The sequence below is a fragment of the Camellia sinensis genome, unplaced genomic scaffold (genome assembly GCF_055761805.1).
Source record: "Camellia sinensis isolate YWXY unplaced genomic scaffold, ASM5576180v1 Unanchor4, whole genome shotgun sequence".
Classification (NCBI taxonomy): Eukaryota; Viridiplantae; Streptophyta; class Magnoliopsida; order Ericales; family Theaceae; genus Camellia; species Camellia sinensis.
Genome location: NW_028129277.1, coordinates 6,826,718 through 6,840,318, shown reverse-complemented (window position 1 = coordinate 6,840,318; position 13,601 = coordinate 6,826,718).

The following is a 13,601-nucleotide window of genomic DNA, read 5'->3' as shown; positions in this document are numbered from 1 at the left end:
TAGATACCATTTCTTGCGCATTACGGTTCGAACACTCGAACACCTATACGGATTCTCCTGCACAGTGGCAAATATGTAAATACGGGGTTTCCGTACCATTTCTTGCGCAATACGGTTCGAACACTCGAACACCTATACGGATTCTCCTGCACAGTGGCAGATATGTAAATACGGGGTTTACATACTTTTTCTTGCGCATTACGGTTCTAACACTCGAACACCTATACGGATTCTCCTGCACAGTGGCAGATATGTAAAGACGGGGTTTCCGTACCATTTCTTGCGCATTACGGTTCGAACACTCGAACACCTATACGGATTCTCCTGCACAGTGGCAGATATGTAAATACGGGGTTTACATACCATTTCTTGCGCATTACGGTTCGAACACTCGAACACCTATACGGATTCTCCTGCACAGTGGCAGATATGTAATTACGGGGTTTCCGTACCATTTCTTGCGCAATACGGTTCGAACACTCGAACACCTATACGGATTCTCCTGCACAGTGGCAGATATGTAAATACGGGGTTTAGATACCATTTCTTGCGCATTACGGTTCGAACACTCGAACACCTATACGGATTCTCCTGCACAGTGGCAGATATGTAAATACGGGGTTTCCGTACCATTTCTTGCGCATTACGGTTCGAACACTCGAACACCTATACGGATTCTCCTGCACAGTGGCAGATGTGTAAATACGGGGTTTCCGTACCATTTCTTGCGCATTACGGTTCGAACACTCGAACACCTATACGGATTCTCCTGCACAGTGGCAGATATATAAATACGGGGTTTACATACCATTTCTTGCGCATTACGGTTCGAACACTCGAACACCTATACGGATTCTCCTGCATAGTGGCAGATATGTAAATACGGGGTTTCGGGACCATTTCTTGCACATTACGGTTCGAACAATCGGACACCTATAGGGATTCTCCTGCACAGTGGCAGATATGTAAATACGGGGTTTAGATACCATTTCTTGCGCATTACGGTTCGAACACTCGAACACCTATACGGATTCTCCTGCACAGTGGCAGATATGTAAATACGGGGTTTCCGTACCATTTCTTGCGCAATACGGTTCGAACACTCGAACACCTATACGGATTCTCCTGCACAGTGGCAGATATGTAAATACGGGGTTTAGATACCATTTCTTGCGCATTACGGTTCGAACACTCGAACACCTATACGGATTCTCCTGCACAGTGGCAGATATGTAAATACGGGGTTTCCGTACCATTTCTTGCGCATTACGGTTCGAACACTCGAACACCTATACGGATTCTCCTGCACAGTGGCAGATGTGTAAATACGGGGTTTCCGTACCATTTCTTGCGCATTACGGTACGAACACTCGAACACCTATACGGATTCTCCTGCACAGTGGCAGATATATAAATACGGGGTTTACATACCATTTCTTGCGCATTACGGTTCGAACACTCGAACACCTATACGGATTCTCCTGCATAGTGGCAGATATGTAAATACGGGGTTTCGGGACCATTTCTTGCACATTACGGTTCGAACAATCGGACACCTATATGGATTCTCCTGCACAGTGGCAGATATGTAAATACGGGGTTTAGATACCATTTCTTGCGCATTACGGTTCGAACACTCGAACACCTATACGGATTCTCCTGCACAGTGGCAGATATGTAAATACGGGGTTTCCGTACCATTTCTTGCGCAATACGGTTCGAACACTCGAACACCTATACGGATTCTCCTGCACAGTGGCAGATATGTAAATACGGGGTTTACATACCTTTTCTTGCGCATTACGGTTCTAACACTCGAACACCTATATGGATTCTCCTGCACAGTGGCAGATATGTAAAGACGGGGTTTCCGTACCATTTCTTGCGCATTACGGTTCGAACACTCGAACACCTATACGGATTCTCCTGCACAGTGACAGATATGTAAATATGGGGTTTACATACCATTTCTTGCGCATTACGGTTCGAACACTCGAACACCTATACGGATTCTCCTGCACAGTGGCAGATATGTAAATACGGGGTTTCCGTACCATTTCTTGCGCAATACGGTTCGAACACTCGAACACCTATACGGATTCTCCTGCACAGTGGCAGATATGTAAATACGGGGTTTAGATACCATTTCTTGCGCATTACGGTTCGAACACTCGAACACCTATACGGATTCTCCTGCACAGTGGCAGATATGTAAATACGGGGTTTCCGTACCATTTCTTGCGCATTACGGTTCGAACACTCGAACACCTATACGGATTCCCCTGCACAGTGGCAGATATGTAAATACGGGGTTTCCGTACCATTTCTTGCGCAATACGGTTCGAACACTCGAACACCTATACGGATTCTCCTGCACAGTGGCAGATATGTAAATACGGGGTTTACATACCATTTCTTGCGCATTACGGTTCGAACACTCGAACACCTATACGGATTCTCCTGCACAGTGGCAGATATGTAAATACGGGGTTTCCGTACCATTTCTTGTGCATTACGGTTCGAACACTCGAACACCTATACGGATTCTCCTGCACAGTGGCAGATATGTAAATACGGGGTTTCCGTACCATTTCTTGCGCAATACGGTTCGAACACTCGAACAGCTATACGGATTCTCCTGCAAAGTGGCAGATATGTAAATACGGGGTTTACATACCATTTCTTGCGCATTACGGTTCGAACACTCGAACACCTATAAGGATTCTCCTGCACAATGGCAGATATGTAAATACGGGGTTTACATACCATTTCTTGCGCATTACGGTTCTAACACTCGAACACCTATACGGATTCTCCTGCACAGTGGCAGATATGTAAATACGGGGTTTCCGTACCATTTCTTGCGCATTACGGTTCGAACACTAGAACACCTATACGGATTCTCCTGCACAGTGGCAGATATGTAAATACGGGGTTTACATACCATTTCTTGCGCATTACGGTTCGAACACTCGAACACCTATACGGATTCTCCTGCACAGTGGCAGATATGTAAATACGGGGTTTCCGTACCATTTCTTGCGCATTACGGTTCGAACACTCGAACACCTATACGGATTCTCCTGCACAGTGGCAGATATGTAAATACGGGATTTACATACCATTTCTTGCGCATTACGGTTCTAACACTCGAACACCTATACGGATTCTCCTGCAGAGTGGCAGATATGTAAATACGGGGTTTCCGTACCATTTCTTGCGCATTACGGTTCGAACACTCGAACACCTATACGGATTCTCCTGCACAGTGGCAGATATGTAAATACGGGGTTTACATACCATTTCTTGCGCATTACGGTTCGAACACTCGAACACCTATACGGATTCTCCTGCACAGTGGCAGATATGTAAATACGGGGTTTCCGTACCATTTCTTGCGCATTACGGTTCGAACACTCGAACACCTATACGGATTCTCCTGCACAGTGGCAGATATGTAAATACGGGGTTTCCGTACCATTTCTTGCGCAATACGGTTCGAACACTCGAACAGCTATACGGATTCTCCTGCACAGTGGCAGATATGTAAATACGGGGTTTACATACCATTTCTTGCGCATTACGGTTCGAACACTCGAACACCTATACGGATTCTCCTGCACAGTGGTAGATATGTAAATACGGGGTTTCGGTACCGTATCTTGCGCATTACGGTTCGAACACTCGAACACCTATACGGATTCTCCTGCACAGTGGCAGATATGTAAATACGGGGTTTACATACCATTTCTTGCGCATTACGGTTCGAACACTCGAACACCTATACGGATTCTCCTGCACAGTGGCAGATATGTAAATACGGGGTTTCCGTACCATTTCTTGCGCATTACGGTTCGAACACTCGAACACCTATACGGATTGTCCTGCACAGTGGCAGATATGTAAATACGGGGTTTCCGTACCATTTCTTCCGCATTACGGTTCGAACACTCGAACACCTATACGGATTCTCCTGCACAGTGGCAGATATGTAAATACGGGGTTTCCGTACCATTTCTTGCGCATTACGGTTCGAACACTCGAACACCTATACGGATTCTCCTGCACAGTGGCAGATATGTAAATACGGGGTTTCCGTACCATTTCTTGCGCATTACGGTTCGAACACTCGAACACCTATACGGATTCTCCTGCACAGTGGCAGATATGTAAATACGGGGTTTCCGTACCATTTCTTGCGCAATACGGTTCGAACACTCGAACAGCTATACGGATTCCCCTGCACAGTGGCAGATATGTAAATACGGGGTTTACATACCATTTCTTGCGCATTACGGTTCGAACACTCGAACACCTATAAGGATTCTCCTGCACAATGGCAGATATGTAAATACGGGGCTTACATACCATTTCTTGCGCATTACGGTTCTAACACTCGAACACCTATACGGATTCTCCTGCACAGTGGCAGATATGTAAATACGGGGTTACCGTACCATTTCTTGCGCATTACGGTTCAAACACTAGAACCCCTATACGGATTCACCTGCACAGTGGCAGATATGTAAATACGGGGTTTACATGCCATTTCTTGCGCATTACGGTTCGGACACTCGAACACCTATACGGATTCTCCTGCACAGTGGCAGATATGTAAATACGGGGTTTCCGTACCATTTCTTGCGCATTACGGTTCGAACACTCGAACACCTATACGGATTCTCCTGCACAGTGGCAGATATGTAAATACGGGGTTTACATACCATTTCTTGCGCATTACGGTTCGAACACCCGAACACCTATACGGATTCTCCTGCACAGTGGCAGATATGTAAATACGGGGTTTCCGTACCATTTCTTGCGCATTACGGTTTGAACACTCGAACACCTATACGGATTCTCCTGTACAGTGGCAGATATATAAATACGGGGTTTACATACCATTTCTTGCGCATTACGGTTCGAACACTCGAACACCTATACGGATTCTCCTGCACAGTGGTAGATATGTAAATACGGGGTTTTCGTACCATATCTTGCGCATTACGGTTCGAACACTCGAACACCTATACGGATTCTCCTGCACAGTGGCAGATATGTAAATACGGGGTTTACATACCATTTCTTGCGCATTACGGTTCGAACACTCGAACACCTATACGGATTCTCCTGCACAGTGGCAGATATGTAAATACGGGGTTTCCGTACCATTTCTTGCGCATTACGGTTCGAACACTCGAACACCTATACGGATTGTCCTGCACAGTGGCAGATATGTAAATACGGGGTTTCCGTACCATTTCTTGCGCAATACGGTTCGAACACTCGAACACCTATACGGATTCTCCTGCACAGTGGCAGATATGTAAATACGGGGTTTACATACCATTTCTTGCGCATTACGGTTCTAACACTCGAACACCTATAAGGATTCTCCTGCACAATGGCAGATATGTAAATACGGGGTTTACATACCATTTCTTGCGCATTACGGTTCTAACACTCGAACACCTATACGGATTCTCCTGCACAGTGGCAGATATGTAAATACGGGGTTACCGTACCATTTCTTGCGCATTACGGTTCAAACACTAGAACCCCTATACGGATTCACCTGCACAGTGGCAGATATGTAAATACGGGGTTTACATGCCATTTCTTGCGCATTACGGTTCGGACACTCGAACACCTATACGGATTCTCCTGCACAGTGGCAGATATGTAAATACGGGGTTTCCGTACCATTTCTTGCGCATTACGGTTCGAACACTCGAACACCTATACGGATTCTCCTGCACAGTGGCAGATATGTAAATACGGGGTTTACATACCATTTCTTGCGCATTACGGTTCGAACACCCGAACACCTATACGGATTCTCCTGCACAGTGGCAGATATGTAAATACGGGGTTTCCGTACCATTTCTTGCGCATTACGGTTCGAACACTCGAACACCTATACGGATTCTCCTGTACAGTGGCAGATATATAAATACGGGGTTTACATACCATTTCTTGCGCATTACGGTTCGAACACTCGAACACCTATACGGATTCTCCTGCATAGTGGCAGATATGTAAATACGGGGTTTCGGGACCATTTCTTGCACATTACGGTTCGAACAATCGAACACCTATATGGATTCTCCTGCACAGTGGCAGATATGTAAATACGGGGTTTAGATACCATTTCTTGCGCATTACGGTTCGAACACTCGAACACCTATACGGATTCTCCTGCACAGTGGCAGATATGTAAATACGGGGTTTACATACCATTTCTTGCGCATTACGGTTCGAACACTCGAACACCTATACGGATTCTCCTGCACAGTGGCAGATATGTAAATACGGGGTTTCCGTACCATTTCTTGCGCATTACGGTACGAACACTCGAACACCTATACGGATTTTCCTGCACAGTGGCAGATATGTAAATACGGGGTTTCCGTACCATTTCTTGCGCAATACGGTTCGAACACTCGAACAGCTATACGGATTCTCCTGCACAGTGGCAGATATGTAAATACGGGGTTTACATACCATTTCTTGCGCATTACGGTTCGAACACTCGAACACCTATACGGATTCTCCTGCACAGTGGTAGATATGTAAATACGGGGTTTCCGTACCATATCTTGCGCATTACGGTTCGAACACTCGAACACCTATACGGATTCTCCTGCACAGTGGCAGATATGTAAATACGGGGTTTACATACCATTTCTTGCGCATTACGGTTCGAACACTCGAACACCTATACGGATTCTCCTGCACAGTGGCAGATATGTAAATACGGGGTTTCCGTACCATTTCTTGCGCATTACGGTTCGAACACTCGAACACCTATACGGATTGTCCTGCACAGTGGCAGATATGTAAATACGGGGTTTCCGTACCATTTCTTGCGCAATACGGTTCGAACACTCGAACACCTATACGGATTCTCCTGCACAGTGGCCGATATGTAAATACGGGGTTTACATACCTTTTCTTGCGCATTACGGTTCTAACACTCGAACACCTATACGGATTCTCCTGCACAGTGGCAGATATGTAAATACGGGGTTTCCGTACCATTTCTTGCGCATTACGGTTCGAACACTCGAACACCTATACGGATTCTCCTGCACAGTGGCAGATATGTAAATACGGGGTTTCCGTACCATTTCTTGCGCAATACGGTTCGAACACTCGAACACCTATACGGATTCTCCTGCACAGTGGCAGATATGTAAATACGGGGTTTACATACCATTTCTTGCGCATTACGGTTCGAACACTCGAACACCTATACGGATTCTCCTGCACAGTGGCAGATATGTAAATACGGGGTTTCCGTACCATTTCTTGCGCATTACGGTTCGAACACTCGAACACCTATACGGATTCTCCTGCACAGTGGCAGATATGTAAATACGGGGTTTACATACCATTTCTTGCGCATTACGGTTCGAACACTCGAACACCTATAAGGATTCTCCTGCACAATGGCAGATATGTAAATACGGGGCTTACATACCATTTCTTGCGCATTACGGTTCTAACACTCGAACACCTATACGGATTCTCCTGCACAGTGGCAGATATGTAAATACGGGGTTACCGTACCATTTCTTGCGCATTACGGTTCGAACACTAGAACCCCTATACGGATTCACCTGCACAGTGGCAGATATGTAAATACGGGGTTTACATGCCATTTCTTGCGCATTACGGTTCGGACACTCGAACACCTATACGGATTCTCCTGCACTGTGGCAGATATGTAAATACGGGGTTTCCGTACCATTTCTTGCGCATTACGGTTCGAACACTCGAACACCTATACGGATTCTCCTGCACAGTGGCAGATATGTAAATACGGGGTTTACATACCATTTCTTGCGCATTACGGTTCGAACACCCGAACACCTATACGGATTCTCCTGCACAGTGGCAGATATGTAAATACGGGGTTTCCGTACCATTTCTTGCGCATTACGGTTCGAACACTCGAACACCTATACGGATTCTCCTGCAGAGTGGCAGATATATAAATACGGGGTTTACATACCATTTCTTGCGCATTACGGTTCGAACACTCGAACACCTATACGGATTCTCCTGCATAGTGGCAGATATGTAAATACGGGGTTTCGGGACCATTTCTTGCACATTACGGTTCGAACAATCGAACACCTATATGGATTCTCCTGCACAGTGGCAGATATGTAAATACGGGGTTTAGATACCATTTCTTGCGCATTACGGTTCGAACACTCGAACACCTATACGGATTCTCCTGCACAGTGGCAGATATGTAAATACGGGGTTTCCGTACCATTTCTTGCGCATTACGGTTCGAACACTCGAACACCTATACGGATTCTCCTGCACAGTGGCAGATATATAAATACGGGGTTTACATACCATTTCTTGCGCATTACGGTTCGAACACTCGAACACCTATACGGATTCTCCTGCATAGTGGCAGATATGTAAATACGGGGTTTCGGGACCATTTCTTGCACATTACGGTTCGAACAATCGAACACCTATATGGATTCTCCTGCACAGTGGCAGATATGTAAATACGGGGTTTGGATACCATTTCTTGCGCATTACGGTTCGAACACTCGAACACCTATACGGATTCTCCTGCACAGTGGCAGATATGTAAATACGGGGTTTCCGTACCATTTCTTGCGCATTACGGTTCGAACACTCGAACACCTATACGGATTCTCCTGCACAGTGGCAGATATGTAAATACGGGGTTTCCGTACCATTTCTTGCGCATTACGGTTCGAACACTCGAACACCTATACGGATTCTCCTGCACAGTGGCAGATATGTAAATACGGGGTTTACATACCATTTCTTGCGCATTACGGTTCGAACACTCGAACACCTATACAGATTCTCCTGCACAGTGGCAGATATGTAAATATGGGGTTTCCGTACCATTTCTTGCGCATTACGGTTCGAACACTCGAACACCTATACGGATTCTCCTGCACAGTGGCAGATATATAAATACGGGGTTTACATACCATTTCTTGCGCATTACGGTTCGAACACTCGAACACCTATACGGATTCTCCTGCATAGTGGCAGATATGTAAATACGGGGTTTCGGGACCATTTCTTGCACATTACGGTTCGAACAATCGAACACCTATATGGATTCTCCTGCACAGTGGCAGATATGTAAATACGGGGTTTAGATACCATTTCTTGCGCATTACGGTTCGAACACTCGAACACCTATACGGATTCTCCTGCACAGTGGCAGATATGTAAATACGGGGTTTCCGTACCATTTCTTGCGCAATACGGTTCGAACACTCGAACACCTATACGGATTCTCCTGCACAGTGGCAGATATGTAAATACGGGGTTTACATACCTTTTCTTGCGCATTACGGTTCTAACACTCGAACACCTATACGGATTCTCCTGCACAGTGGCAGATATGTAAAGACGGGGTTTCCGTACCATTTCTTGCGCATTACGGTTCGAACACTCGAACACCTATACGGATTCTCCTGCACAGTGGCAGATATGTAAATACGGGGTTTCCGTACCATTTCTTGCGCAATACGGTTCGAACACTCGAACACCTATACGAATTCTCCTGCACAGTGGCAGATATGTAAATACGGGGTTTAGATACCATTTCTTGCGCATTACGGTTCGAACACTCGAACACCTATACGGATTCTCCTGCACAGTGGCAGATATGTAAATACGGGGTTTCCGTACCATTTCTTGCGCATTACGGTTCGAACACTCGAACACCTATACGGATTCCCCTGCACAGTGGCAGATATGTAAATACGGGGTTTCCGTACCATTTCTTGCGCAATACGGTTCGAACACTCGAACACCTATACGGATTCTCCTGCAGAGTGGCAGATATGTAAATACGGGGTTTACATACCATTTCTTGCGCATTACGGTTCGAACACTCGAACACCTATACGGATTCTCCTGCACAGTGGCAGATATGTAAATACGGGGTTTCCGTACCATTTCTTGCGCATTACGGTTCGAACACTCTAACACCTATACGGATTCTCCTGCACAGTGGCAGATATGTAAATACGGGGTTTCCGTACCATTTCTTGCGCAATACGGTTCGAACACTCGAACAGCTATACGGATTCTCCTGCACAGTGGCAGATATGTAAATACGGGGTTTACATACCATTTCTTGCGCATTACGGTTCGAACACTCGAACACCTATACGGATTCTCCTGCACAATGGCAGATATGTAAATACGGGGTTTACATACCATTTCTTGCGCATTACGGTTCTAACACTCGAACACCTATACGGATTCTCCTGCACAGTGGCAGATATGTAAATACGGGGTTTCCGTACCATTTCTTGCGCAATACGGTTCGAACACTCGAACACCTATACGGATTCTCCTGCACAGTGGCAGATATGTAAATACGGGGTTTACATACCATTTCTTGCGCATTACGGTTCGAACACTCGAACACCTATACGGATTCTCCTGCACAGTGGCAGATATGTAAATACGGGGTTTCCGTACCATTTCTTGCGCATTACGGTTCGAACACTCGAACACCTATACGGATTCTCCTGCACAGTGGCAGATATGTAAATACGGGATTTACATACCATTTCTTGCGCATTACGGTTCTAACACTCGAACACCTATACGGATTCTCCTGCACAGTGGCAGATATGTAAATACGGGGTTACCGTACCATTTCTTGCGCATTACGGTTCGAACACTAGAACCCCTATACGGATTCACCTGCACAGTGGCAGATATGTAAATACGGGGTTTACATGCCATTTCTTGCGCATTACGGTTCGGACACTCGAACACCTATACGGATTCTCCTGCACTGTGGCAGATATGTAAATACGGGGTTTCCGTACCATTTCTTGCGCATTACGGTTCGAACACTCGAACACCTATACGGATTCTCCTGCACAGTGGCAGATATGTAAATACGGGGTTTACATACCATTTCTTGCGCATTACGGTTCGAACACCCGAACACCTATACGGATTCTCCTGCACAGTGGCAGATATGTAAATACGGGGTTTCCGTACCATTTCTTGCGCATTACGGTTCGAACACTCGAACACCTATACGGATTCTCCTGCAGAGTGGCAGATATATAAATACGGGGTTTACATACCATTTCTTGCGCATTACGGTTCGAACACTCGAACACCTATACGGATTCTCCTGCATAGTGGCAGATATGTAAATACGGGGTTTCGGGACCATTTCTTGCACATTACGGTTCGAACAATCGAACACCTATATGGATTCTCCTGCACAGTGGCAGATATGTAAATACGGGGTTTAGATACCATTTCTTGCGCATTACGGTTCGAACACTCGAACACCTATACGGATTCTCCTGCACAGTGGCAGATATGTAAATACGGGGTTTCCGTACCATTTCTTGCGCATTACGGTTCGAACACTCGAACACCTATACGGATTCTCCTGCACAGTGGCAGATATATAAATACGGGGTTTACATACCATTTCTTGCGCATTACGGTTCGAACACTCGAACACCTATACGGATTCTCCTGCATAGTGGCAGATATGTAAATACGGGGTTTCGGGACCATTTCTTGCACATTACGGTTCGAACAATCGAACACCTATATGGATTCTCCTGCACAGTGGCAGATATGTAAATACGGGGTTTAGATACCATTTCTTGCGCATTACGGTTCGAACACTCGAACACCTATACGGATTCTCCTGCACAGTGGCAGATATGTAAATACGGGGTTTCCGTACCATTTCTTGCGCATTACGGTTCGAACACTCGAACACCTATACGGATTCTCCTGCACAGTGGCAGATATGTAAATACGGGGTTTCCGTACCATTTCTTGCGCATTACGGTTCGAACACTCGAACACCTATACGGATTCTCCTGCACAGTGGCAGATATGTAAATACGGGGTTTACATACCATTTCTTGCGCATTACGGTTCGAACACTCGAACACCTATACAGATTCTCCTGCACAGTGGCAGATATGTAAATATGGGGTTTCCGTACCATTTCTTGCGCATTACGGTTCGAACACTCGAACACCTATACGGATTCTCCTGCACAGTGGCAGATATATAAATACGGGGTTTACATACCATTTCTTGCGCATTACGGTTCGAACACTCGAACACCTATACGGATTCTCCTGCATAGTGGCAGATATGTAAATACGGGGTTTCGGGACCATTTCTTGCACATTACGGTTCGAACAATCGAACACCTATATGGATTCTCCTGCACAGTGGCAGATATGTAAATACGGGGTTTAGATACCATTTCTTGCGCATTACGGTTCGAACACTCGAACACCTATACGGATTCTCCTGCACAGTGGCAGATATGTAAATACGGGGTTTCCGTACCATTTCTTGCGCAATACGGTTCGAACACTCGAACACCTATACGGATTCTCCTGCACAGTGGCAGATATGTAAATACGGGGTTTACATACCTTTTCTTGCGCATTACGGTTCTAACACTCGAACACCTATACGGATTCTCCTGCACAGTGGCAGATATGTAAAGACGGGGTTTCCGTACCATTTCTTGCGCATTACGGTTCGAACACTCGAACACCTATACGGATTCTCCTGCACAGTGGCAGATATGTAAATACGGGGTTTCCGTACCATTTCTTGCGCAATACGGTTCGAACACTCGAACACCTATACGGATTCTCCTGCACAGTGGCAGATATGTAAATACGGGGTTTAGATACCATTTCTTGCGCATTACGGTTCGAACACTCGAACACCTATACGGATTCTCCTGCACAGTGGCAGATATGTAAATACGGGGTTTCCGTACCATTTCTTGCGCATTACGGTTCGAACACTCGAACACCTATACGGATTCCCCTGCACAGTGGCAGATATGTAAATACGGGGTTTCCGTACCATTTCTTGCGCAATACGGTTCGAACACTCGAACACCTATACGGATTCTCCTGCAGAGTGGCAGATATGTAAATACGGGGTTTACATACCATTTCTTGCGCATTACGGTTCGAACACTCGAACACCTATACGGATTCTCCTGCACAGTGGCAGATATGTAAATACGGGGTTTCCGTACCATTTCTTGCGCATTACGGTTCGAACACTCTAACACCTATACGGATTCTCCTGCACAGTGGCAGATATGTAAATACGGGGTTTCCGTACCATTTCTTGCGCAATACGGTTCGAACACTCGAACAGCTATACGGATTCTCCTGCACAGTGGCAGATATGTAAATACGGGGTTTACATACCATTTCTTGCGCATTACGGTTCGAACACTCGAACACCTATACGGATTCTCCTGCACAATGGCAGATATGTAAATACGGGGTTTACATACCATTTCTTGCGCATTACGGTTCTAACACTCGAACACCTATACGGATTCTCCTGCACAGTGGCAGATATGTAAATACGGGGTTTCCGTACCATTTCTTGCGCAATACGGTTCGAACACTCGAACACCTATACGGATTCTCCTGCACAGTGGCAGATATGTAAATACGGGGTTTACATACCATTTCTTGCGCATTACGGTTCGAACACTCGAACACCTATACGGATTCTCCTGCACAGTGGCAGAT